Source organism: Marmota marmota, unplaced genomic scaffold (genome assembly GCF_001458135.2).
Source record: "Marmota marmota marmota unplaced genomic scaffold, marMar, whole genome shotgun sequence".
Lineage (NCBI taxonomy): Eukaryota > Metazoa > Chordata > Mammalia > Rodentia > Sciuridae > Marmota > Marmota marmota.
This window is the reverse complement of record NW_026000048.1, coordinates 346,686-371,952: the sequence shown is the minus strand read 5'-3', so window position 1 is coordinate 371,952 and position 25,267 is coordinate 346,686. Positions and strand designations below refer to the sequence as shown.

Here is a 25,267-nt window from a genome sequence, read left to right as displayed (position 1 = left end):
CCCGTCATGCTGCCAATCCCCAGTGAACAATAGCAACACCAATGCCCTCAGATCCCAGCTGGCCAAACAGGGACAGAGGACCAGTCCTCAGAAGCAGGCACAGCTCAGTTGAATCTGCCACCGTGCCTCAGGGCTAGACAGGCTACAACCACTATGGGGACACCTGGCACCTGCTATTTCTCCACGATGCTCTGGGGCACAGCCAGTGTGGGCTTTGCCACACAGACATCAAGCTCAATATCAGCCACGGTGAGCTGCTGCCTTTCAGGAAGAATAATTGGGAGCTTGAGAACTAGAGACACATGTTGCTAAGGGACAGGGTGTAGAATCCAGAGTGAGAAGTGGGAAGGCCAGGCTGGGGGTCCTGGTGAAGTCCGCTGCCCAGAGCATGGGCACTACTTTGCTGTCCCCGGAAGCAGGTACTCTGTCCAAAAGTGCCCTGAGACGCAGGCCACAGGGGCCTTGCCTCAGCTTCTGCATTTCAGATCTCTTATTCACCATCAGCATCAGTTTCAGCTTCATCTGGTGAAACATGAAAGCTCAAGCCACTCGGCTCTTCCCAGTCGGCATCTGTGATTCAACAGGCGACTGCAGACACATTCATGCCTGAACATCACCGAGTCAGAGGGCCCACCTTGGCCTTCCTCTGGCCATAACTCTTTCCAGGGAGCTTAGCTTCTTCGACAAGGAGCTGGACTTCTCAAACAGACTTCAGATACCCAGATCCCTGGAATTCTCTGCTCAAAAATTCAGTTTCCACTCACAGCTAGGGAACAGAGTGGTCTTTTCACAAGACATAATCCCCTTATACACCTGGTGACCAGGGCATAGGCATAATGCTAGGGAGAGAGGGTATTAGGATTTTTGGGTTGAGTGTTGGAATATATACTCCAAGGGTGAGGATGCTGGAAAAAAGCAGGGTGAGCAGGGTGGATGGGTGGGTGGGGGTGGACATATGGCCTCTTCCAATCATACTTTCGCTCCTGTTCACATAGATGTTAGGACCAAGACCACTTCAGTCCACTTGCAGCTGACACAACCTTTTAATGAGGTCCAAGCTATGTGCTGAAGGATGACTATAAAAGAACATACATTTTCCTAAATTAAAAAAAATATTTTATGCTAAAATGTTAGGTTAGATTCTAAAGTCATTCACATAATCCCAGAGGTCTCCACAGTGCATTTGTCAATGAAAGAAAGTAATAGCTGTTAGATTCTGTAAACACAGTATCAATTACAGGAAGCTTCTCAATGACTCTAAAAGAGATCTTTAACCAGCAGAGTGGAGGAAGGGCAGCTATGGAGAAGGAGGGGAGGCAAAGCGGAGGTACTGGGGATTGACACAGAGCAAATTATATTCCACACATGTGCGAATATGTTAAAGGAAGCCCCGCTGTTGTGTATAACTATAATGCACTATTAAAAACAGAAAAAGAGATATTTGCATTCTCTATTATATACTTGTTCTTACACATAGTTGAGCAAGTGGTCACAGTTGGTGACTATCAAGACTTGGATAAAACCACTGACCAAGAGTTATAGGTCACCATTTCTCATTCAATGTCTGATTAAAAAAAAAAGTTTATGTTAATTTATGCTTGTCCTTAAAGCAACTGGAGGTATTGCATTTTTAAATTCTATATAAGTTCAATACTTTGTGTTCTTCTCAATACTTTTTATTTTATGTTTAAAACCAAGAATATGTATTGTAATTTTTTTCCACAAAACTCCATCTAGATACCCTAAAATGCTACTCAATTTATCCATGTATCATACGAATATTGCCACTTTTATTTGCATAGGAAAGTGAAAAAAAGTGAGAAGCACAGATCTAACTGGACAGAGCTGACCAGGGACAGCAGGATGCCTGGGACAGGTGGGTATGGAAAGCTGCTCCCTCACATGTTGCGTGGGGAATGTTTCTGGATCACAAATATCTACTATTTCTGACTTTTATTTTGAGTGTATCCTTTAAAAGAGTGGATGCCCTTCCTTTGTTCAATTTTAAGAACAGATTTTTCTCCTCAATAAATCAGCTTCAAATTTTTTAACATTTTTCCTAACATGTAATTATCATCTTCCGAAGACCCAAACGTGCTGTCAATGTGACTGAAATCAGAATGTAAATATTTTATAAACAGCTGTCAAATCTCAATTGGCAGAAAACAAAAAAGCCCCCAAATTGCTATAATCTAACCATGAGGCTACATCACTTAATTGACAGATAAGACATGTTTCTGGTTTGCATTTTCTCATCAGCCTTTTGAATATGTGTGCACCATGTGCCACCCTGCACCAGCATTGGGACGATCGACTTGAAGCTGGAGTAGACAGTGCAGAGCTTGGAGGGAAAGGCCCTGCACAGGAACTGCACTCAGCTCCTTGGACATTTCCACACTCACTGCATCTGGAACATCGGCTTAACATGCACGAAATGCCTGCATCAAGGGAATCTGAGCATGCCCGGAGAAAAGAGACAGAATTTTGCTCTTAGGGGTCCAATATTTCATTATTTCAAGTTTTAGGCTTTCATTTAACAAAATTTCTGATTGCAATGTGCCAGACTTAGCGAATAAATCTCTGTAAGATATACAGAACCGAGCCCTGTCACCCATGAGCATCCAGCAGAAACGGCTGAAGTGGACCAGAGATCCCGGAAGTGCCCCTCCTGAGGATTTACTGCTATCTATTTGTTATCTGTACCACTGCCTGTCTTTCTGTCCCTTTCTTCCTTTCAACTTTTTTTTTCTTCATTTTTTTTCCCTTTCCCATTTAAATCACACACTTGTCAGGGGCATCTAGGAGCAGTGCTTAATTTCTTTGGACTATTTAACTTATGGCATTTTCTGACTCTCAATCCATTCATTCCATAAATATTTAACAAGACTCTTGCAGCGTGGTTTGGGCAGTGATAAAGACCTCTGAGTTCCTACCCTTGTGGAGCTTAGATCAGGTCATGTTTTGCCTGAATCCTTTACACTATATGTGCAGGTATTTTGTTGACAAGAGACTATTTTAATATGCCTTAAAATTAAACTTCCACTTTTTAAAGGGAATTACACTGGGTCCCTGGGACAGGGCTCAGAGAGAGCAGTTGGGGGTCTAGGGAGAGAGAACTGCACAGAAGGGTCCATGGTGGCAAGTGCCAGGGACAGAGCACAGCAAGACAGGGTCAGACGAGAGAGAGAGAGAGAGAGAGAGAGAGAGAGAGAGAGAGAGAAAATAGCATGCCAGAACCCAAGGGGAAAGATAAAAGAAGCATTCAAGGGGAGGAGGAGGGAGAGGCAGGGATGCTGGAATTTAGCAATTTAGTAAGGGGGAGCAGGTACAAAGAGAAACCAGATCCTATCAGATTTGTTAAGTGATTGTAAAGCATTTGGGTTTATTCCAGATGCATGGGAAGGAACTGAAATTTTTCAGCAGGTCTCAAACAGGAGATGATAGAGTTCTCCAAGAAGACCACCACTTAGTGTGGCCAGAATGGAAGCCAGGTGACCACTATGTCATTGTCCAGGCAATACAGGAAGAAGATGTGAAGTAGGGGCAGGACAAAGGAGACAAAGAGACACATGATTCAGGATTTATTAGGAAGAAAGTGAGGGAAAAGGAAAGAGCTGATAACTCCTAGGTTCAATGATTAAAAGGAAAAATTATGGGCTTAACAGATATCAGAGTACTTCCTACATTTTCAAAGGAAAAGTCAAGGAGGTAAGCTATTATTTTGTGCTAACAGCAAATCAGACTATCTTACACCCTCAATTTACAAATAAAGAGCAAAGGTCCAGAAAGGTGATATATATATTTTTAAATGCCACAGAAGAGCTGAGCTATCACCTGCATTTTCAGTCTCTTATTTTCCAGCCCAAGGGTTTTTTCCATCCTCCAGCATCTCTCTCCTCCCCCAGTTTAGCTCAGTGCCTACCTCAATGCCTGGCATGACTCTTTGGAAAGAAATTTCATTATATAACTTATCTTTTACCTGTATTACTTTTTTCCCCAGAAGAAAGTAAGAATGACTGAAATATTGGAGATCATTAGAAGGAGGTTACTTGATGTTAGGATTGTAGATTAAAATATGAGTTTTGGTAACCATTAGTTTCTAAAGTTTCATTTCAAAAGAACAAAATGCAAAGGAAGATACTAGGAATTAATATTTCCTTCACCTGTATTTATAGGCAATCCGAATTTACTGGATTCTGCCTAGCCAGAGGCTTTTCTTTCTTTATGGAAATAACCTCAGTTCACTTAATTTTGCAGATGGATAATGGAATGGAAGTCCCATGTTATTGGAAGGCATTCAAAGGGTTAGTGAACTGACAGTGCCCATGGACTGGCTGTGAAATGCAGTCAGAAACAAGCACAGGCTGCTGGCCCCCCTCAGCCAGGCCCAGCCTGGGGCAGCAGCACACAGGGAAAGGCAGCTGACAGGTTCAAGTTCAGACCACACCTACACCTCTACCAGAAAAAGTTCTTCACATCTCAGATCACTTATTCCTTGTGCATAAAATGCGGATAGAAACACTCAATCTGATAATAAGATCAAGACCCAGCCTGTGAAAGCCAGGGCGTGTACCTGTCACATGCCACAGGAAATCTGATGGTAGGCTTGGCAGAGTTCATTTTATCTCCCTGCTCCAGCATTGCTGATTGTGGCTTTTGTTCTTGGGATTGCAGAAGGGGGGATGTGTTTCCAGATAGGACAATGGGATAGGAACAAAGGAAACAAATCCAAGCAATTTTCCTCTCTCAGTTCTGCTGTTTTAACCCAGGAAGACAAACTATTGCAAGGGCCCATCACTTTGCTCATTGGCTGGAACTGGGTCTCATGGTCACTGTAAAGGAGTCTGAGGAGACAAGGGTTTTTAAACCGAACCCTGTGCTAACCTTTACAGCAGCAGGGTTTTGTTGCCAAGGATCAAGGGGAGAATTGGATTTGGGTGTCATAGCCATAGCGTTTGCAGAACAGAGAGAGTATTATTAATGATAAGCATTTAAGAAGGATTGCATTGACTCACAATGCTGGTTCTTTATCTTCACAATCAGATTGTGGATAGCAGTCTGAACAGAAGCAATGTAAATTAAGGGGTGATTCTTAAGAGTATAAGATTTAGACAAGTTATAATGTCCAATATGTATGCTAATAATTCAAACATTTTGTATTATTTAAAAACACCCCACATTGCTCCTGTTAATATACAAAAGGGCATTTGAAATAGTCAATTTATTTCAATTTTGAATGAACAGTTTTATTAATATGCGAGAAATTGAGCATGACTGTATATTAAGAAATACATAGTAGAAATGGTAAATTGTGTTGAAGAACACCAACTCGCCAATTTTTCTTTCTTGTTAATCTGCTCTCATAGATCAAACTATGAATTCCTTTTCTCAAGCAAAGGACTCAACTAGGGAAAAGATCTTACCTTACTGTACTTCAGCTGAGATTCCAAATGTCACTTATTTGGCCACTAATCGGAACACAGGTGCTAGAAGAGAACAAGAAAATGGGGTTAACAAATAACCAAAACCCTGAGAAAGGAAAAGTCAATTGATTACACAAAATGATTTCAGGCAATGTAAAAAAATTATAGAATTTTTGAGTTGGAAATGACTGCATAGATCACGATGCTTAATTTCCTTGGGTAACTGATGAAGACTAAAGTGAAGTTAAGGTATCTATCACTGCCAAAGAAAGGTATCTACTGAGTTCTTCATTCTGCAGCTCTGCCCTTGATAGCTCTCTAAGCTCTGACTGCAAGAAATGGACACAGGGAGGAGAAGGCAAAGCTGTCGCTCTTCCCTTCATGTTACCTTCAGTGACAGGTGCCTTTCTTGTTTTAAGAATCACCGTCTACTTGACTACTTTCAAAGGGAAGTCAAATGCATAATCCCTTAGAAGTGTCAGTACACTACCTTCTTCCAGAAATTTCAAAAGGTACACCTGCAGTGATCTTGTGGGCATCCCTCTGTCATACAGGGGAAGAGTGAACTTTTAAAGAAAAGCTCCCAACTCCATTTCCAGACATGACACTCACCCTTTTGAGGTGTACAGAGCCTGACCCCCAGGCCAGAAACTTAGGAGAGCACCTCTTTTTATAAGGTTAAGTGGAAGAAAGAAAAGGAGGTGCTGAGCTCCACAGGAGGGAGCAAAGGAAGTGGGTGGCCATAAAGGACGTTGCTGAGGACAGAGGGTCTGTGACAACATGAGCTCTGTAAGAGGCAGCAAGTGTTAGGAGAATTTTATAGCCATTGGATGCTGCAATTAATAATTCAAAAATAAATATGTATTTTGCATGTCTTTTTTTAAAAAAAGTTTTAATATGCAAATGGTGGGAAAAAAGAGAAGAAAAGTCATTGGTCCCTCATCATTTTAAGGAGTGTGATCCTAAAGAGCACAAGCCCTTTGCCATCTGGACATCCCCGCTTCCTTTCTGCGGGGCCTCTTCCTCTGCTATTGCTTGCAGTGTGGGAACTAGGGAGGGAGCCTCTCCTGCTCTCAGTGAAGGAGAGCCCCTGATCCAAGTGCGGCCTCTCAGACTACTTCTGTCCTGGGAACCCCTGCCCAAGGAGTATAGCTCAGAAAGAAAGGCTGTAGTGGAGTGTGCCATGAGATCCAGTTGCTCTACACGCAGAGAAACTGAGGCTGGTGAATAAGTGACCACTGGTTAAAACCTGAGCCAAATTCTGACTCACTCCACCAAATACTTGTCTCATTTAAGATCCCAGCACCCTTGCTAATCCCCTGCCCCTTCCCTTTCCCTCCCACCAGGATGGTGGAATGTGATGGACTTCATTATACAAAGTACATGTATGAAGACTTGAATTGGGTGTCGACATACTTTATATACAAACAGAGATGCAAAAATTGTGGTATATATGTGTATTAAGAATTGTAATGCAAAAAAATAAAAATCTAAGGTAATGCTTAGATTAGGTTACCTTAGATTAGGTAGAGGGAAGTGAAAGGAGGGGAAGGCAGGGGATGTGGGGATAAGAAAGATAGTAGAATGAAACAGACATTATTACTGTATATATGTATGTGACTGTATGACCAATGTGATTCTACAATATGTACACTCAGAAAAACGAGAAATTATATCCCATCTACGTATGATATATCAAAGTATATAAATGCATTCTACTGTCATGTATAGCTAATTAAAACAAATAAATTTTTTTTTTATAAAAGATCCCAGCATGTCCTCAGGAATAATATTGACACACCTGGAACTTCCAGAGCAAACTCCACTCAGACATCAACACTCCCTACAAGAGAACTTGTCAACAACACTTCTCGGGAAGAGGGAGTCCTTTCTCTCCCTTGTCTCTCCGTAATAGACGTTCTCCCACTCAGGGTGTGCTGATGGGTGTGGGTTCACCCTTCACGGTTGATGTCCTCACAGAATCTAATGAGTCAGTCACTTGTAGGTAGGCACATGTCAGTCCGGTCACAGCATACAGTAGTTACTCAAGCAGTGTTTACTGCATGATTTTTATTGCTAAAACATAGAAATGTCCAAATCACATTTGCCTAATTTACAATTAGGATCCCCAATATGCCTACATGTTGGACTCAGATCACTTGAGATAATGAAATATGTATCTCTCAATAATGAGAAATGAAGTAGCACCATTAATGTTAAAATAAAATAAACATTAACAGTAATCAATCATGAAAGTGTCTGATCATGTAAATATCTTGTTCACTAAATGAACTGGGAAGCCATAAATGAGGTTGAACGCCCTGAAGTTTCTCTCATATCAGGCTCAATGGTGCACTCAATCTGAAAGCCACCAAGGAACTGGCTTTCATTCAAACTTCAAATTCATTCTATAGCAAATTAATTGCATGTGACATTCATTTAGGGGGGAGCTTCAAATATCCAAGTGCAGATGACAGGGTCCTCCAAACCCTCATGAACACAGTTCAAAAGGTTTCATACTCGAAATATAATTCCTGATTCCAGAGACTGCTGTAATAATTATGTTGCTGGCCAAATAAAGAGGGAAACAAAGCTAGAGACAGAGGAGTAATTATGGAAGACTTCTGGCAACAGGCCAACAAAATGTTACTCTGATTTAGAATGTATAAGAGGTGGAGTATTCTGTTAACAGGAAAGCAGTAGTCCACTTTAGAAGTCAGGTCATACTTACTTATGGAGGACTTGCAGGATGATAATCTGCAAAGTCCTGTTTTCTTAAAGCTTCCCCGAACTCACTTTTGCCAGATTTGTTGTTGTTTTGAGCATACATATTCCTCTTATCTCCAGAAAGACACAAAATATTTGAGCCCATGTTTTGCAGTCTCGGGGGATGACAAATGAATGTGCAGTCATCTGATTTAGATAGCATCGAACCTACTCAGAGTCTTGAAATAACTAAGCTTAATTAACTGATTTAACTTCTAAGCATTCAGCCAAAATTAGAGCCCAGCCTCTCGGGGATAATCTAGACTATCCCCTTTTTAATTTCACTGTACACCTTTACTTAAACTACCCCTCTGAAGACCAAAATAACAAGAGCTTTGGCAAAATTAAGCCTGACAACCTGTTTTCTGAGAATAGGATAACTACAGTTTCAAAAATAAATAGATTAGACTAAGCCTCATTGGCATTAAGTTCTTACTTAAAAACACACTCACTGGTACCTGTGCTCATTGGGATGTTATGTGGTATTTGCCCTCGTACCATTATTACCCATTCCACATAGAGGTGGGAGACAGGTCAAACTACAGCATGAAATGGTTCTTAAAAAATAAAAATCATCCAATCCTCTGTACCTGGGAAAAGTAACATTAGGTGAGAGAGGTTGGGAGAACGGCTGTTGCTTTTTCAGTGCCAGGCTCATTACTACTGCCCATTTGTAAATGCAATACAAAAGGTCGAACAATGTCCCAAAGTTGTCCAGTAAGTAATTGGTACAGCTGGTATTCAACCTCAGGTCCTTTTTCATTTCCAATCCCACACCACAGTGCTGTGACAAACATTCAGTGAATGCTCCCTGTGTTCCGGATATAATTTGCAGCCCATTACACCCCTCTATCATGGGATGGTCATGCCCCTGCGAGGGGGGTGTCCTATTCCTCTCTGCATATTACAGATGAAGACACAGCTCCACAGGGATGACTGAGATAAAATTTGGTGTCGCTTCATCATTCTTCATTTGCCACTGTCCTCTGTTCATTCCCTCTATCATCCAAATCACAAAATTAACACAACCCCTGCTTGAACAGGTAGTGGTTCAATCAGTCCAGCAATCTTTACATTTTTTGAAAAGCTGTTTCAACCATTTGTATGGTGAGTGGGCCTTTGGCCAGAGCCGCTGTGTTCCCTGTATAGACAGGCATCATGGGGGAGAAAGGAAATAGGAGTTGCACTTTGGTGTCCAAGAAAGCCTTCCAGCTGAGGACTTTCTGTCAAGGAGTGGCCTGATTGAGACACGGTAAACCCAGGAAGATGTCCGGTGGGCCATTCTGGCTGATGGGGAACACCGCTGTGTGCACCTTCCAGGGAGAGGCAAGTCACTGTCAGGGTAGTAGCAGATGCAGTGGTTCATACAGGCTGAAGTCCTCAGCCAATGGCTGGGAACACAGCTTTAATGCCTCCGGTGATTGAATTAGTAAAGGTGAAGAGGAACATCAGGGCCCCTTGCTTCCTGAGGAGGGGGTGGGCTGGGGTGAGCATTTTAAGTAAGAAAGAGGAGGGCCAACTAGAATTTGAGGCAGATCAACTACAGTAAATGTCACCTCTCCAAGGTCCACCTATAAGTTGCTTAGATGACACAATTCTCAGAAGTCACCAGCTGTGGGTGGGGAAATCTTTGTTACAGAGATGGGGCTGGGGGTTCAGGTTGATGGTTCTCAGCTCCTTCCCTAACCTTAACTCGCCCAGGCTGAGACCTGTCAGAGTGGATCCTGAGATTCCTGTGAACTCCCATTACAGCCAGAGTCCCAGGAATCTGGAAACACTGAGGCAGGGTTGACAGACAGTTAAGTGAAAAGAAAAGTAGTGCTCTCCATCTCAGTCTTGGCAGAGAGCAGAGATGGGAGAGGGAACTTCGGCCCTGTTCATGGAAAGGGAAGCTTGTCAGGTAGGCCCAGTTCCGGGGGCCTAACCACGTGCTGGTGAGATAAAAGCTGGAAGTTAACAAAACATTCAACTAAATGCACAAACAGTGCAAAGAATATTACCCAAACCGCAATTCCACATGCACTCTGCAGACACGGAAAAGTTATAAAGAGGTGCTTTACCAGCAAAGGTTGTGCTTGTCGATTGGCTCTTTCTGTGAGTAATGTGGTTTTTGTGTTCTTCTGCAATTTTTTTTTTTTTTTTTGGTAGTGTTGAGGATGGAACCCAGGGTCTCCTACATGCTAGGCAAGGGCTCTGCCACTGAGCCACACCCCCAGACCTCTACAATTTTGAATCAGGAGAAAAGGTATCTAACAACTAACTAGTATTTCTACTATTATCAACAAAACAATAGAAACTCTGATTTTTTTTTTTTTTTTACATATCTAAGATTTAACCAATTCTTTGGTACCAAATTCTTTTAACAACAAAAAGACTTTTTTTTTTTTTTTGGTTAAAGATATGGTTTCAAATATCATTTTTTGGAAGATATATGTATAAATATTATGTAATATTTTAAATATAAGGACATTATGACAATGTGATGATAACACATGATCTTATAAAATCAAACTCTAGAGGTTGTGCCTGCTGGCCACAGTAGGGAAGTGAATATCACTTCAATGTATTGCTTTTACAAAAAGATGTGGTGTAAATCGAGGAAGGAGAAACAGCCTAGAATAAACATGGGTTCAGCTTGCCGTGTCCTATCTTTAATTTCTTCCCAATTTGATATTCAGTTCCAACAAGTATAAATATCTAGTGAAGATTAGTTTTACCCATAGTTTTGGCTTTTAATCATAAAGTCAGAGAGAGGTGAACCTGGAAAGTGTTTAATCATCCAACTCAAGTCCTATCAATTCTGAATTCTATCCTTTGCTTGTAAGTAATGAATTTAAAATCAAATCTTAACTTTCAGTAAAATATGTATGATGACAAGACAGAAATGTATACCTGTTCCCTGTTTCTAACGCTTTTCCATATAAGGACAAAACCAAATATCCTGAAATCCTTGTTCCTTTTCTAACATAATTAATTTGAAGACACTTCCTACCAAAGGACATAATCTGAGGATTCCATCCGGTCAACTGAGCGAAGGATTCATTTATTGCATCAAATGTATCATAGTATTTCTAAAACTTGGAAGGCAGTGTGGTGGAAAGCCAGTGAAACTGTGTCACTGACACAAATGAGGTGGGAAAGAGGAGGAACATGGGCTCACACAATTTCACTTTTCCTTTCAAACCATAAATATTTTTTTCCACTTTTTTTTAGCCCCATTGAACACAGAGCTATTTGTGACTTGAAACCCACATTTGCGCATAAGCCTAGAAGAAGTCTAGTTTATTTAAAGTGTTAAGAAGCCTATGGTAAGAGAAGGACAAGAGCACTAAGGTGGGACAGGAGACAGGTGGCCTTGCCTCTGTCATCCTGAATTTCAAGCAACCCAACCGCTCAGAAACAGAATTTGAAGGAAAAAAAACCACTATTAAGGTAAAAAATTACATTAAAACAATTTCATTTTTACCTTTTTAGTAACAAAGGTAATACAGATTCCTTGGAAGAACCAAACAACACTTAGTTATATGAAGAGGAAAATATGAATGGTCTTCGACTCCACCCACTCCCTCTCACTTTCAATCCCCTTCAGCATTAACTGAGGTCTGTCCTTCCCTGTTTGATCATTCTAATGTACCCATTTCCTTTTCTGTGGCCATTTTACTTAGATTGCTACCACCTTCCTTTTCCTCTGAACAAGACAGTACATATTCTCATCAACCAGATTGGCTCTCACTCAAGCTTTGCAAAAGAGATAGTAAGTTGGCCTCATCTGGGTGTGTGCCACGACTTATTCAATCCTTGGAAAATTTATAGGATCAAACCTAAGCCTGTTTCTTTCTTTTATTTTCCCTCCACTATTATGGACATTATAGCAATAATAACCCCTGTATATATGTGTACACATATTTTGGCTTATATATTCCTAAAACTATAAGGTATGGATCATATTCACATGTAAAATTTTACTATGCTGAAAATGACTTATCAAAAAGGTTATAGAGGGCTGGGGTTGTAGCTCAGTGGTAGAGTGCTTGCCTAGCATGTGTGAGGCACTGGGTTTGAGTCTGAGCACCACATATAAATAAAGGTCCACTGACAACTAAAAATATTTTTTAAAAAGGTTATAGAAATTGTTTCTCCTTTAGTCACCACAATTGGATATTATATCTATCATCCATCCATCCAAGTATCTATCAGTGTATCTGACTTTTGAGAATAAATACTGTATCCTCAGAGCTGCCCCTTTACTCTCTTTTGGGCTTCAAAGGTGGTCTTGTACCCAGGGCAGACTGGGGACAATCTTTGCCTGGGTTTCGATGCTGTGGCACAAGAGAGAGATTAATCCTTGGAAAGACTATGTGGTGAAAAACAACAGTTAACTATTATTCAGAGAAAGAATTTTAAAAGGCTTTGTGTCCCAGTGAGAGAAAATGACTAAATGCTCTATTTAGTAAGCTGCTCTCGCATGGAAACACATTTTGATCTCAAAGTTGATGCTTTTATTTCCCCCATGAAACCATAATTTAAAAAATATCTACCTACCAAATGGTTTCCTGTAATCTTTAAAAGTTATAAAAAAAAATCTGTGACAAAGGCAAAGGTTCTGCCTTGAAGCTCCTTCATTTTATAAATGATAGTGTGTCTTGAAGATGCTGCTCTTCAGCCAGAGATATGTCAGTTCAGGTGCCTGGAAATGTTAATCACCCTTGCTTCAGGTGACCTTTCTGCTGTCCCAGCTTAGGTGGCTTTTAATTACAGTCCTTCAATCTCAGCTGGCCTCTCTCAGCACCCCTCTCTCTTGCTCTCTCATTAAGCCATAATGTGAATGTGAAAGCCAAGAATGAAAATCTTATTTTTGGACACCCCAGTGCTATGGAGCCTAACCAAGTAACAGTGTTTACAGGGGATCAAGGAACGGATTGTAAAAGGGACAAAATGTACCCGGAGTCTAGATTTGTTTGAAGGCTATTCTTTTGGGTGCTCCCGTCAGGAAATGAAGAAACACCTTGCAGACCCAGGAGTGGGTCTCTAGGTCCAGCAGCACCCCCTCGTCGCTGGGCAGGCTTTCTCAGTTGGAGCTGATCAGAAGAGTTAATGGTCTTGGCTCACTTTAAAACTCTATAGGCAGATTTATTCCAGAAACAATAATGAGAAAGAAAAACGGATGGAAGTTAATCCTGCTCCATATCTAGGACTTGCTTGTTTGGAGAATGTCTCCTTTTTGCTCTTGGGTCCACTACTGACAGGAAGTCTCCACCCAGGACCCTCAAGACTCAGTGCCTGGGTTTTTTCATCTGCAGTCTAAAGTCAGAGACCATCAATTCCCTTCTAAGGAACGATAAAATGACTAGACCTTGTAGAAGAGAGAATGCAAGCACCCTATCGCAATGTTCACATGGCTGTCTTTGAAGAGATGGGAATGTGCTTTACTTTTTCACAACATTTTTATTTCCCAAGTTTTTTTTTTAAATTTAAATGGGCATATGTTACATCCTAATAAAAATGTGACTTGAGACAGATCCCCTACAAGATCATGCCTGAGTGCCTCTCCAAGTCAGGCAGGCTCTGCAGACCTCTCCAAACTTCCTCTTTGACCACACCCACCTTGGGGTCTGGTTTTCTCCGTGGGCTCACAACTTTCCTTGTGAACAGAATTGATTCCCACTGTGCTATCCTGCCTCTCTCTCTTTTTCAGGATGGGAGGTAATGACTTGGTCTCAGACTTGCCTCCAAGTGCGTATCACCACCCAGATGGACCAGGAGTGAACACCAAAGGAAGGAACAGTCATGTCTGGCAAGGTGTTAACCACAGAGACTTCTCTGAGTTACGCGGCAGCAAAGCCTAACTCCTTAGAAACACTGTTGATGTAAAGAAAAAAGAAACCTAACCAAAGGCAGAAAAGATTAAAAAATGCTTCTATAAGATTCAAGATAAGTGGAATACTTAGGATAGTGCCATGAAACCCTAATAATGTGAACACATAAAAGGGATTGTCATGTCACTCCAGACACAAAAGGAACCTCAGAGGAACCTTAGAGTAGTGATTTTTCTCCACAGATGACCACGGATAGTGTATGTGTGTATGTGTGTGTGTGTGAAACTCTTGAGCATTACAGGGGGCTGCCGGGTAACCATGCTTAGGAAAAGACTGCAGGTGCTTTGAAGCCATATTATAGGTTCAAAATTTTTCTAACATTTTATCATCCTTACAAAAATTAGCTCTTGGTGGCACTGTAGAGAGCTATGGGACTCTTTGGATTCTAACTGATAAATGATCAAGACAACAGGGTTTAGAGTTGGGAAGTCAAGCAATCCCAAGACACTCACTCATACCTGTTTACAACGTCTCCTAGATTCTTTTCAATGTCCTAGAATATGCACAACATTTTTAAAAAGGGGCTTGGTGCTCAAATAAATTTGTGAAGTACTGGGTTAAATCCTATGTTACTCCATAATCATCATAACAGGATCATTCAGAAATGTTAAAACCGAGATGTACTTTGCGGACATCTAAAGGCAGATGTATTCTGTCTGACACTTGCTCTCCCCAATCTTGTTTGTCCAGGTGAAGCTTGCTTAGGGAATCTAGGTAAATGCTGCCTTGTACAAACAGCTCAGGTTTGATTCTTCTCTACTTCAGTACAGGAAAACAATGAAAAAAATTCTATTCGTCAGAGTCCAACCTAGCTGAAAATGAATTTGCTCTAGTTCCTTGGTAAGTATTTTCTCCAAATTCACATACTGTAGATGTCACGAAAAATAAATTTACCTTTCTAAAAAGGGAATGCTGCATGCTGAACAACAAAAACTCATTGATTTGGAATCTTTTGTTGTTGTTGTTGTTTAAATCTGATGACATTATTTAGAAATACATTTTCGAATATCACATTTTGAAATGCAACCTTAACAGTCTTCTTGGATACACTCTTGAAAACCTAATGAGCTCCTGAAACTGTATTTAGCTAAAATTTCTACCTCTTAAATATTTGGAAAGGTCACTTTTGATGTGATGAATTATGATTTTGGCAATTCCTATTGTACAGCTGTTCTCAGGAAATATAATACTGCTGGTGGTGTAAACAACATATTTAATCAGATTCCCTGGAGTTTTTTCTTGTTAAATATCTTTCAGAAAATGCTCAAGTGTCTTGAGTCAGTATGGCTTTTTTTCTGCTGGCCTAAGCAATACCTTTGATTAGTAAATGGTTAATGTATACCACTGAATAACATCCTGCCAGGTGCTAAGGACACTCTGGATCTATGGAGCCTATGTTCAGAATGAGGTGCACTTCAAGAGAATCCATCAGTTAAAAATTGTATTTTTTATAAAGAAAAGCGGCATGGTCAAATGTCCTCTATATTAAACAGATGAAAACAACGTAGATATAAAGTTGTATGGACAATGAGCATTCATTGGTTTCAAAAGTACCTCCCCCTCCCCATTTTTAAACACAGATATGCAGGGGTGAAGGATGCCAAGTGAGAGACCAGGCTGATTACTGGAAAGGGGCTCAGACATAGAGGGCATGCTCTGGCCTGTGCATCAGGTACCATTTTCAGAAGTTGGTACAGAGAGCAAAATCTTGCTATAAAACTGGCAAGTAAGAAAGGATGCAGCTGACTGGAGCTGAGGGCCATGTACTTGGTGCTTTTGTGTTAAAGGACCGCCTTCATTCTGGGTCCAGGCTGGGCAATGAATTGGTGCCATCAGTTCCATTGGGGTTAGATAGTGTGGTCATGGAGATAGATATTTATATTACTCGTGTGATGCTGTTCTTTTTTTTTTTCCACTTAAGATATTCAGTCTCTTTTTGGTTAACTGGGGAGCACTTAGACTAAAATCCTGAAAATACCTATAGTAGTTGTACATTGCCTGTGTTTTTCGTGGAACAACTCATGCGTTCTAGCATATAAGGCTCCTACCTTGTCTTTCTAAAACAGAAGAGCTCTGGAAGGTTCCTCCAGTCCCAGTGCTCATGAGGGAAAGGAATGTCACCCCTCCCACCTGGAAGAAGCCCCAGAACTGGGCCAGTGGCAGCTTTGTCCTGATTTATATCTGAGAACTTGAAGGTGACCATGTTTTCCTTTAGGAGGGTCTGCGAACATCTTGAGTCTCAGTTTCTGCAAAACAGCCTATTTCAAATGGTTTTTCTGAAACCGAGAAATAAAGTATGTACCAAACATCTGGCATATGTAAATTATTTAATGGGGATGTGCCCAAAGTGCAATAGCAATGGCATGCTCTTTCAAAGCTGGTCACCTGTGTCCTTTCTTTTCAGGGTACGTACGCCCACTGTGAGCTCCTTTTCTGACAATTGAGATGGTACCTACACAGCAGCTCTGAGAGCTCTCATCCAAGAAGTGAGAGGTAGGTCTTCCCAGCAGAGATGCCAGAAAGACACTCCACTCAAAGTGCGAGCTTGGGATATTTACGCTCACTTGGGAAGCAGGTGTAGAAAGTGATGCAAAAATGGTTTATTCTAATCACAACACTTATTTCTGAGACCACCCTCCAAAATCAAGGATGAGGTGGAAGAAAGTAAACATCAGACTCTAAGAGAAACTCCATGTTACTAAAAAGCAAACAAACAAAACAGAACAAGTGATACTTAAGAAATACATCAAACGATAATTGTTGAAAAAATATATTCACTTTTTTCCCATTCTACTGGAGGCTAGAAAGAAGTAGACACTTTTCATGCCAATAGAAGGATATTTTTATTTGAATACAGTGCTTTTGTTTTCCATTTTGATTTTTAAAATTTCGTTAAGCCACTGAGATATTCATTACTTTAAGACATTTCCCAAATTTTTGACAGTTTGTTGATATTAAAAAATGCTTTAAATGTAAGTATTCCTAAAACTCATATATTCTTTCCCCCGTGTATGAATTAAAGCACATGGGTGTCCTTGAGCCACATGAGATATCAGTAACACTGAGAGAATTCACGTCTCGTTGGATGAACTAAAAGGTAGGTACTTTATAAGTGAAAATGAAGCAGCTGAGTCACTAGGGATCTGAGGTACAAGGACAGAAAGGACACAGAAACGTCAGTCTAGGACTTACTTTCCCTGGGTCCAGAAGGAACCCATTTCGTATGTAAGCACTAAAATTCTAACCATTATTTCCATACCTTCCCAGTATGACTTGACAGCCACCATCCCATGCCACACACACAGCATGATACGTCCTCAGGCCATTTTTCATTTAAAATTTCCTACCATATGAAACACTTTACTTTTGTATTTTTGAATTGTACAACCTAATAACACCACCCAAACGATGTTGGGATTTGCTTGGTTCTTAGGGATCAATGTGATGGTACATATTTTACATACACAGCATCTGTCCTAACTTTAGCATTTCTTCATTAATGGACTCTGATAGATTAATTCTTGATTAGCTTAAGCAATCTGTCTGAGCCACAGAACTTGACCATTAAGAAATGCACAGGTGACGCCCAGGAATGTCGGAATGCCTCCATTCTCCTCTTGTTTCCTCATGTGGGATTCTGCACCTGTCTTGATTCTCACTGTCAGCACTTCCATATCAGTGGGGTAAGTGTGTGCACGTGTGTGTGAGAGAAAGACTCTGAGACGGTGAGAGAAGACACAGGAGACAGAAGGAGACAGAGCAATAGAGTAAAAACCTACACATGCAGGTGTCAGGGAGAGAGGCCAAGACACATCCATCCACACACGAGGCCAAGGAGGCCTTTGTTTCTCCTTACAGCTTGCCCTGGGCTCTTCCATTTCACCCCTTGCACCCACAGGCCTGCCCTTCACATCACTCTAGATGAAGCCTCTACCCCTTACACTCCTTTTTTCTATGTGTATGTGGGCTGAACATGAATTCTGCTTTATTATGCAGTCCTTAACATTATTTTTAAACATCATTTTTATATAACTATTATCACTTTTTTTTTTTTGGTATTGGGTATTAAACCCAGGGGTGCTTAACCACTGAGCCATATCACTAGCCCTTTATTATGTTTTATTTTGAGACAGCATCTCGCTGAGTTGCTTAGGGCCTCACGGAGTTACTGAGGCTGGTTTTGGACTTGCAATCCTCCTGCCTCAGCCTCCTGAGCTGCTGGGATTACAGGCATGTGCTACTGCGTGCGGCTATCATCATTTTTATATAACTACAAACCCTGTATTTAAATATGCATAAAATGTAACAATATCTTCATTCATTTTTAAAAAATATCACAAAGAGCAATTCACATTGCTCTGAACTTGCTTGTTCTACTTTGAGACAACAGTTGTTCATATCTAACAAGAAGAAATAGCCTTAAGGATGAGCAAATGATTGGCCTTCACTTGAACTTGGCTTAGCAAAACCCAGGGCTTCCTGACCTGTCATGTCACTTCACGTCCTCGATCTCCTGCTTAGCTCCTCTTCAGATTGCTGGGAGAGCCACAAGGAAAGGGATAAGACTTCCCAAATCTCGCACCTGCAGGTTTGGTAATACATTAGGCAGCATCTTTCTAACCTTTAGTTTGCATCCAACAAAGAAAAATAGCAGGTATTTGTAGTGCTTACTTCTGCCATGCAGCGATTCATGAATCACTTCCAGAAATTATCACAATAACTGTATGATGAGGGGAGTCAGTTCTCAAGTATTACCATCCCTGGAGCAGAGAAGGGAGCTCTGAGTTTCGGGAATGATAGGTAGCTTCCCCACACTGCCCAGTGAGTGGCAGTGGCAGAGTTTAAGCCGGACTGTCTAACTGCAGGCTTGGCCAAGACTCTCTTTGACAGGGCTGACTGGAGAGTTAGGCCCATTTTACTTTAAGGGAAATGCACGGTTGTGGGTAAGCTCCTGTAAGAACTCAGGACAGTGGGTCTTCAGTCTTTTGGGTGCATGCCTATAGGAGATAGGAAAAGGGAGCTTGGGGGAGAAACAACTAAAAAGTCAGTGCTTCTGGAAGAGCTACAGCTGCACCCTGCCCAAGCTAACAGTGCTCAGTGCAGAGTGAGGCAGGCCGGCAGGGAGGATTGGCTGCTTTCTGTTTATCTGCGGATTTGATTGCTTTTTCCTTATCTGTCTGAAGAGGAAAGCATGCAATTTACAGAATGGAGAAAAAAGATATTTTCTCACTGAAGGAAAAGTTTTAAATCATAAAGAGGACTTTGCAAAACTCAGCCTCAGTTTATAGAAGTGATAATTCAATAAGTAAAAATGCACACTACAGCTACACATCAATTAATAAAATGACTGAATGCAAATGAAGCATATATAGGATGTTGTGTCTTGTGACACACTGGTTAAGATTAAAAATTCTGGCACATGTCTCCTAGGAATCTTCCTTCTAAAAAGCTTGGTGCAATCGAACTTGTGATTGTCTCTTGGATATGCTGAAATACTGAGATCAAAATACAGCAATGTCTGTATCTTTGGGTATCTTTGAGTAGGGGGAGAAACAGGCCACCTGAATGCAGAGCCTGTGACAAAGAGAGCCTTGAAGAGCCACAGAAACCCTGGTTCCCAGTTCTGCCACCCTGTGGCTACGACATTTTACTAATAAGTTCATGTGACCAAAGCATAGACACACATTAGAATCTTACTGCTCTTAGAATTATTAGAATCTATTAACATTTCTCTTCACTTTTGTCAACATCAATCACAGACTTCTTAGTTATAATCCATTGACAATAGATTTTCAGTAGAATTGTCTGAATTTGCCACCTTGTAGAACACTGTCCACAGTTCAGCTAATATCATTCAATAATGCCATTCTTTGGAGAGAAATGACCCAGATTAAATTTTATCTTAAATGCAAAGAACTTGTCCTTTGCAAACCTTGGGTATAGTTACTGTTTCGTATAAACAATGGATTAATTGTTTGTATAAAATTATACTAGAAAATCATTTTTTAAAATTTGGCATTACAGAGTATATCACATTTCCTGAGTACAATAAAGAAGAACTCCATGGCTAAGAAAGGAAAATAAAGTGAGGACTCAGATTCATTTCTTTATATGTGTACAGGTTCATAGATAGATAAAAATAAGGCATGCTTTGCAATTTGCTGCTGAAGAGATGAGTGTTTAGAGCATTTTTTTTTCTATAAAGAAAATGTGTGGGCCTTTTACAGAGGAACAGAGGTGGGTACTGGGGCCAGACAGTCCTGAAGTGAACCCTGACTCTACCACTTCTGCATGATGGTGGGCAAGTGTCTCCGTTCCCTGGATTGGCTCCTTTTATTTTTAAATAGGATCACAATACACACAAGCTGTCGCGAGAACCAGATTGCTTCATCTGTGTAAAGGGCTTTGAACAGTGCCTGGTAAATAAAAGTCCTATTTACTTTTAGCAATTGTTGTATCTACATTAAGCTGCAATATTCTATAAAGGTAGGACCAGATGAAGAGCAGAATTAGAGAACTCAATAACCACGACATAAGAAATGGGGCTGTGATATGTCATTGGAAAGAAATTAAAATCAAATAATACAAGACACATGTATTAAAAATAAGAAGTATAAATGATGGCATCAGAGTTCCCACAGCCCAAGCAGCAATATTAGAATTGATTCATATTTTAGATCATTCCAAGATCAATTTTAAGACACAGAAAAATTTAGTTTGATGAATTTATGGATAAAAAGATGATTCAACCCATACTAGATTATATGAAAGTTTTAGTTTATATTACTTTTCATACATACATAAAACCTATTTCTATGTGTGAAGAACTCTTGTGCTAAATAAGACACACAACCCAATAGCAAATGTAGACAAAAGATTTCAGCTGACTTTCCACTGAAGAATAGAGGCAGTCCTTGGGAAGCATGTGAAAAGATACTTGGATCGTGAGTCATTAGAGACGTGCAAATCAGAGCAAGGACCGCTACCTGTCATACATCCACTAGATGACAAGGGTGGAAACTGCTGGCCACAGCAGTGTTAACCATGATGCATAGCAACTGGAACCCTTCTCTGCTGCCTGCACTACAACCTGCTATAACCACGCTGGGGAAACAGTCGGGCAATTTACTAAAAAGTTAAACACACACCTTCCATCTGACCCAGACACTCCACCCCTTGGTATTTGCCTAAGAGAAATGACAGCACTTTTCCACACAAAGCCACAGGCATGGATGTTCACAGTGACTTGACGTCAGTGGCCCAGCACTGGGAACAAGCCAAAGGTCTATCATGGCAATACAGAAACAGAGTGGTATATGAAGCAAATGGAATAGTCCCAAGCATTAAAATCAATAACTAAGGCTACTCAACAAATATGAACAAGGCTCAAAATAATTATGCTGAATGAAAGAAGAATATGGATTGCCCCATATACAATTAAGCAGTGATATTAATGAATTAAGCAATGATACAGTGTCTTCTGCTGAGATGAGGTGAGCATCATGACTGAGCAAAGCACTGCCACATCAGGGTCACCTGAACACACAATGCAATTCCATTCATATAAAGCTTTAGAAAATGGAAACCCTCCTATTCTGACAGCATACCAGAGGCTGCCCGGTACTGGGGACAACGGTGAGAGGTCAATGGATTATGAAGGATTATGAAAACATTGCCATACTTTACAGAACGAGGAAATGCCCATTATCTTGCTTTTGTTGATGACTTCACATGTGCACATATGTCAAAACTTTAAATTCTATGATTTAATATATAATTTATGGTCTATCAATTATACCCCAATAAAGCAGAAAAGCAATAAATCAACTGCATGTTTCAATGGATATTACTTTTCAGAATCCTGCAATTTAGGCAAACAAAAGATAAAAAAAGGGGGAGTTTTGTAAGAAAAGGGATTTCAAATTGAATAGCTATAAATAATATGCTTTCTCTGTGAAGTTAACATTCTTCTTGGAGCCAACATTATGTCTAATGGTTTTATTTTTAAAACCTTTGTCCTGCTGAAAACTGTCAGTTTCCCTGGAATTAAGCAATGGCGCTCACAAGCGCTGACCTTCTAGGGTCCCTGTGTGTGCTGCGGGCCCGTGGTACCATTGTCACCCTCCCGTCTTGCAAGGTGCAGCCGAAGATATAAAATGTTCTGCAACACAGAACTCTGGTGTATGTTGTTTGGTGGTTTTGGCAAGTGTGACAATAGCACTTCCTTGCATGTAAAAGCATTCACGTGCCACTTATTTTAGGGCATACAGAAAAAATACAAATAGATGGAAATATCTAGGTGGAAAGACACTTGCACACCAGATTTTGGCAGAACAACTCTTTTCAGAAGCTCTCATTTATTAAAACTCACAAAAGTCTATTTAGACAGCAAGCATATGGGGAACATTTTCAAAAGCAAAATACCTTTGAGAACAAAAAGGGGACCCCATGTGGCAGGCATATAAGACTCAGGTGGCACAGCATTGAGTCCCACAGCTCCCAGGGTGCCTGTTAAGAAGTCTCAGCCAATGAGAGAGGAATCTGATTCATTTATGGCAAAATGATTAAGAATAAAATTAGACCTAAGCTTTAAAATTTTACTTTAACAATAATAAATATTTAATGTTGGCTGTGAGTATAATTTATTATATTTATTATGTTACAGGGCAGAACTTTCCAAAATAAGGGTACTTAGAAGCTCATAAAGTGTGAACACAGCTTTCCTTATTAATAAATGCTTGGGCATTTCTTCCCGTGTAAAGACACCTTCCTTTTAAAATACTAAGCTCCTAGGAAGAAATGTGTAGTTGCCTTATAAACATTTTTCTTAATTCTAAACCCAAACAAAATAATGCATACTTATGTCACAGTTATGGAACAGAAAGCAGAACATGGAATATAATGCAAAATGTTTTAATATTAAGTAAAGATTAAAAGGCAAGTGTTACACAGAAGTCTGCTTTTGCCCAGGGGATATGTTCATGACCCCCTTGAAGCCATGGAGGGTACCGAACCTTATATATACCATGTTTTTCTCCTACATGTATAACACTGTAACAAAATGTAATTTATAAATGAGATACAGAAAGGTACTAACAATACTACTAAAATATAGCAATTGTAATAATGCTCTGTAGAATGTGGTTTCTCTCTCAAAATGTCTTGTATGGGACTCACCCTTCCTGTGATGACGAGAGGATGATACAGTGCCTTGTGCTGAGACAAGGTGAGCATCATGACTGAGCATAGAACTGCCACGACAGGGTCACCTGAACACAAGCAACATGTGGTATCCAGCACCAAGACTACCAGGCAGTTAGCCGAGGGGCTGCCACACCTACTGGTAGAAGCACATGAGGCATGGATAATGCACAGAGGGGTGGCTCCTGTCTCAGGCAGGATGGGGTAGATGGCATGAGCACAGTGTGCAACTTAAAACTTGTGAACTGTGCATTTCTGGAATTTTCCATGTAAGATTTTTGGACTGTGGTTGAGCTGTGTTAACTGAAACCACCAAAAGCAAACCTCAGATGAGGCAGGACCATTCTCTTGAAAAGAAACAAGACAAAATCCCTCTTATCTTTTCTTCTGCACCCACCCTTGCTCCAGCCACACCCACTGCTGGAGTCCCTTGCTCTTGTCCCTCTGCCTATGCACTCTGATTCCATGGGGCAGCCGAAGTCACGATCCCTTATAGGTTTCCCGGCTGTCTTTTTCTGCAAAAGTGTTTCAGCTGTACCAGAAACAGAATACCAGCATGGACCCGCTGGCTTGACAATTTGAGGAAAGATAATTCACTTCTCTTAGCATTAGTTACTTCTTCTATAAAAATGAAAACAGTGATGTCTCCCCCCAGAATCATCATGAGGAATAATGAATATCTGCTACAAAGCAAGTGCTTCTTAAATATCATATTATCTCCTCAGTTCCCTTTCAGTGGCATTTCCTTGGTTTTCTCAAAAGAAAAGGTTGGACCAGCGGTCCTCCTCTTCCTGCCGTGCACTTCCTCAAATAGCACAAAGAAAAGCAATAATAAAAAAAATAAAAATAAAAACAGGCTACGATTACCATAGTGTTCAAGTTTCACAGCTGAATTGTGTTGCAGAAACACTTCAAATAAATCTAGGACATGCTAGGCTTGGGGTATTTTTCAGGTGAAGTAATAAATCCCCAAATTAATTTGCAATACATGAATACATGTCATGGATGAGTTGATTTAAATTAGGACTTCTTTGTTTTGGTTCCATACTGATAACATTCCAGAAAGATAAACAATTTAAATGTAAAAAGATATATCAATTTCCTACAAGAAAGAAAAGGTCGTACTGGGACACAATTTTTTTTTATTTGCCAATATTCCACATTATTGAAGAAAATGACTCAATTATTTATTCAAAAATTTCAGCCTTGTATGTATTTTTAATTGTCTAAGGACAGAAAAGCAAGGACTATAGGCACCCTCCAAACTGAGAAAGAATTCTAAGGAATTTGACAATACCTTTTTATAACATTGAAGAACAACAAAACACTTTGGCTCAGTTACCAAGAACGAGGCATTACTCTTAGCACCTTCAGTATCATTTCTCACCACACTCTCACGCATGCTCTTACTGTGAAGCCTCCTCATACAGATGAGATTGAGGCCCAGAGTGATTAAGCAATGTGCAAAGAAGGCAAGGGGGTTGGCCTGCTTGGTTTGCCCAGGATGAACTTGTACGGGTACTCTTCTAAATGGAAACACTTTTTGTTGTTTTAGCCTAGAAAAACCAAACATTTTCACCTAAGTAAAAGCCTAGCTGCAAGAGAGAAGCAAAGCCCCGTGACCCAGAAGGAGAAGCTGAGCAGCTCCTTGCAGGGAGCTGGCTGTGGTAGCCGGGCACAGGTCTAGGGAGCCACCTGGTGCGTGTAGTGGGATGCTTTTTTGATGGACTTATGGGCCTTTGGGGGAACAGGAGACCATTAAAAGTTCACTTTGGACTCGAAAGTTAATTTCCAGCTCTCTAAGTTGCAAAGCACACATACATTTACTTTAGACTATACTTTGCCAATGTATCTTATGAATCTGGTATTTTTAGCAATCAACTTTGAGTAAAAGATCTCAAAGTTTTAGGAATTAGGATCCCTTTACACTCTTATTATTGAGATTCCCCTAATTTTTTCTTTTTTAAAATTCAGATTAAACTTACTGGTAGTTACTGTGTT

At 40.4% G+C, this 25,267-nt stretch overlaps 1 protein-coding gene across 10 annotated transcripts in view; it reads right to left on the bottom strand.

The window, feature by feature from the left end:
• Chrm3 (cholinergic receptor muscarinic 3) overlaps positions 1-25,267 on the bottom strand; it is a 424,602-nt gene that overhangs the window by 218,636 nt on the left and 180,699 nt on the right. For all 10 annotated transcript variants that reach the window (XM_048812582.1, XM_048812577.1, XM_048812576.1 and 7 more), the window contains one exon: positions 5,424-5,486. The gene's annotated coding sequence lies outside the window, so the exon portion shown is untranslated. The remainder of the gene's footprint in view (positions 1-5,423; positions 5,487-25,267) is intronic.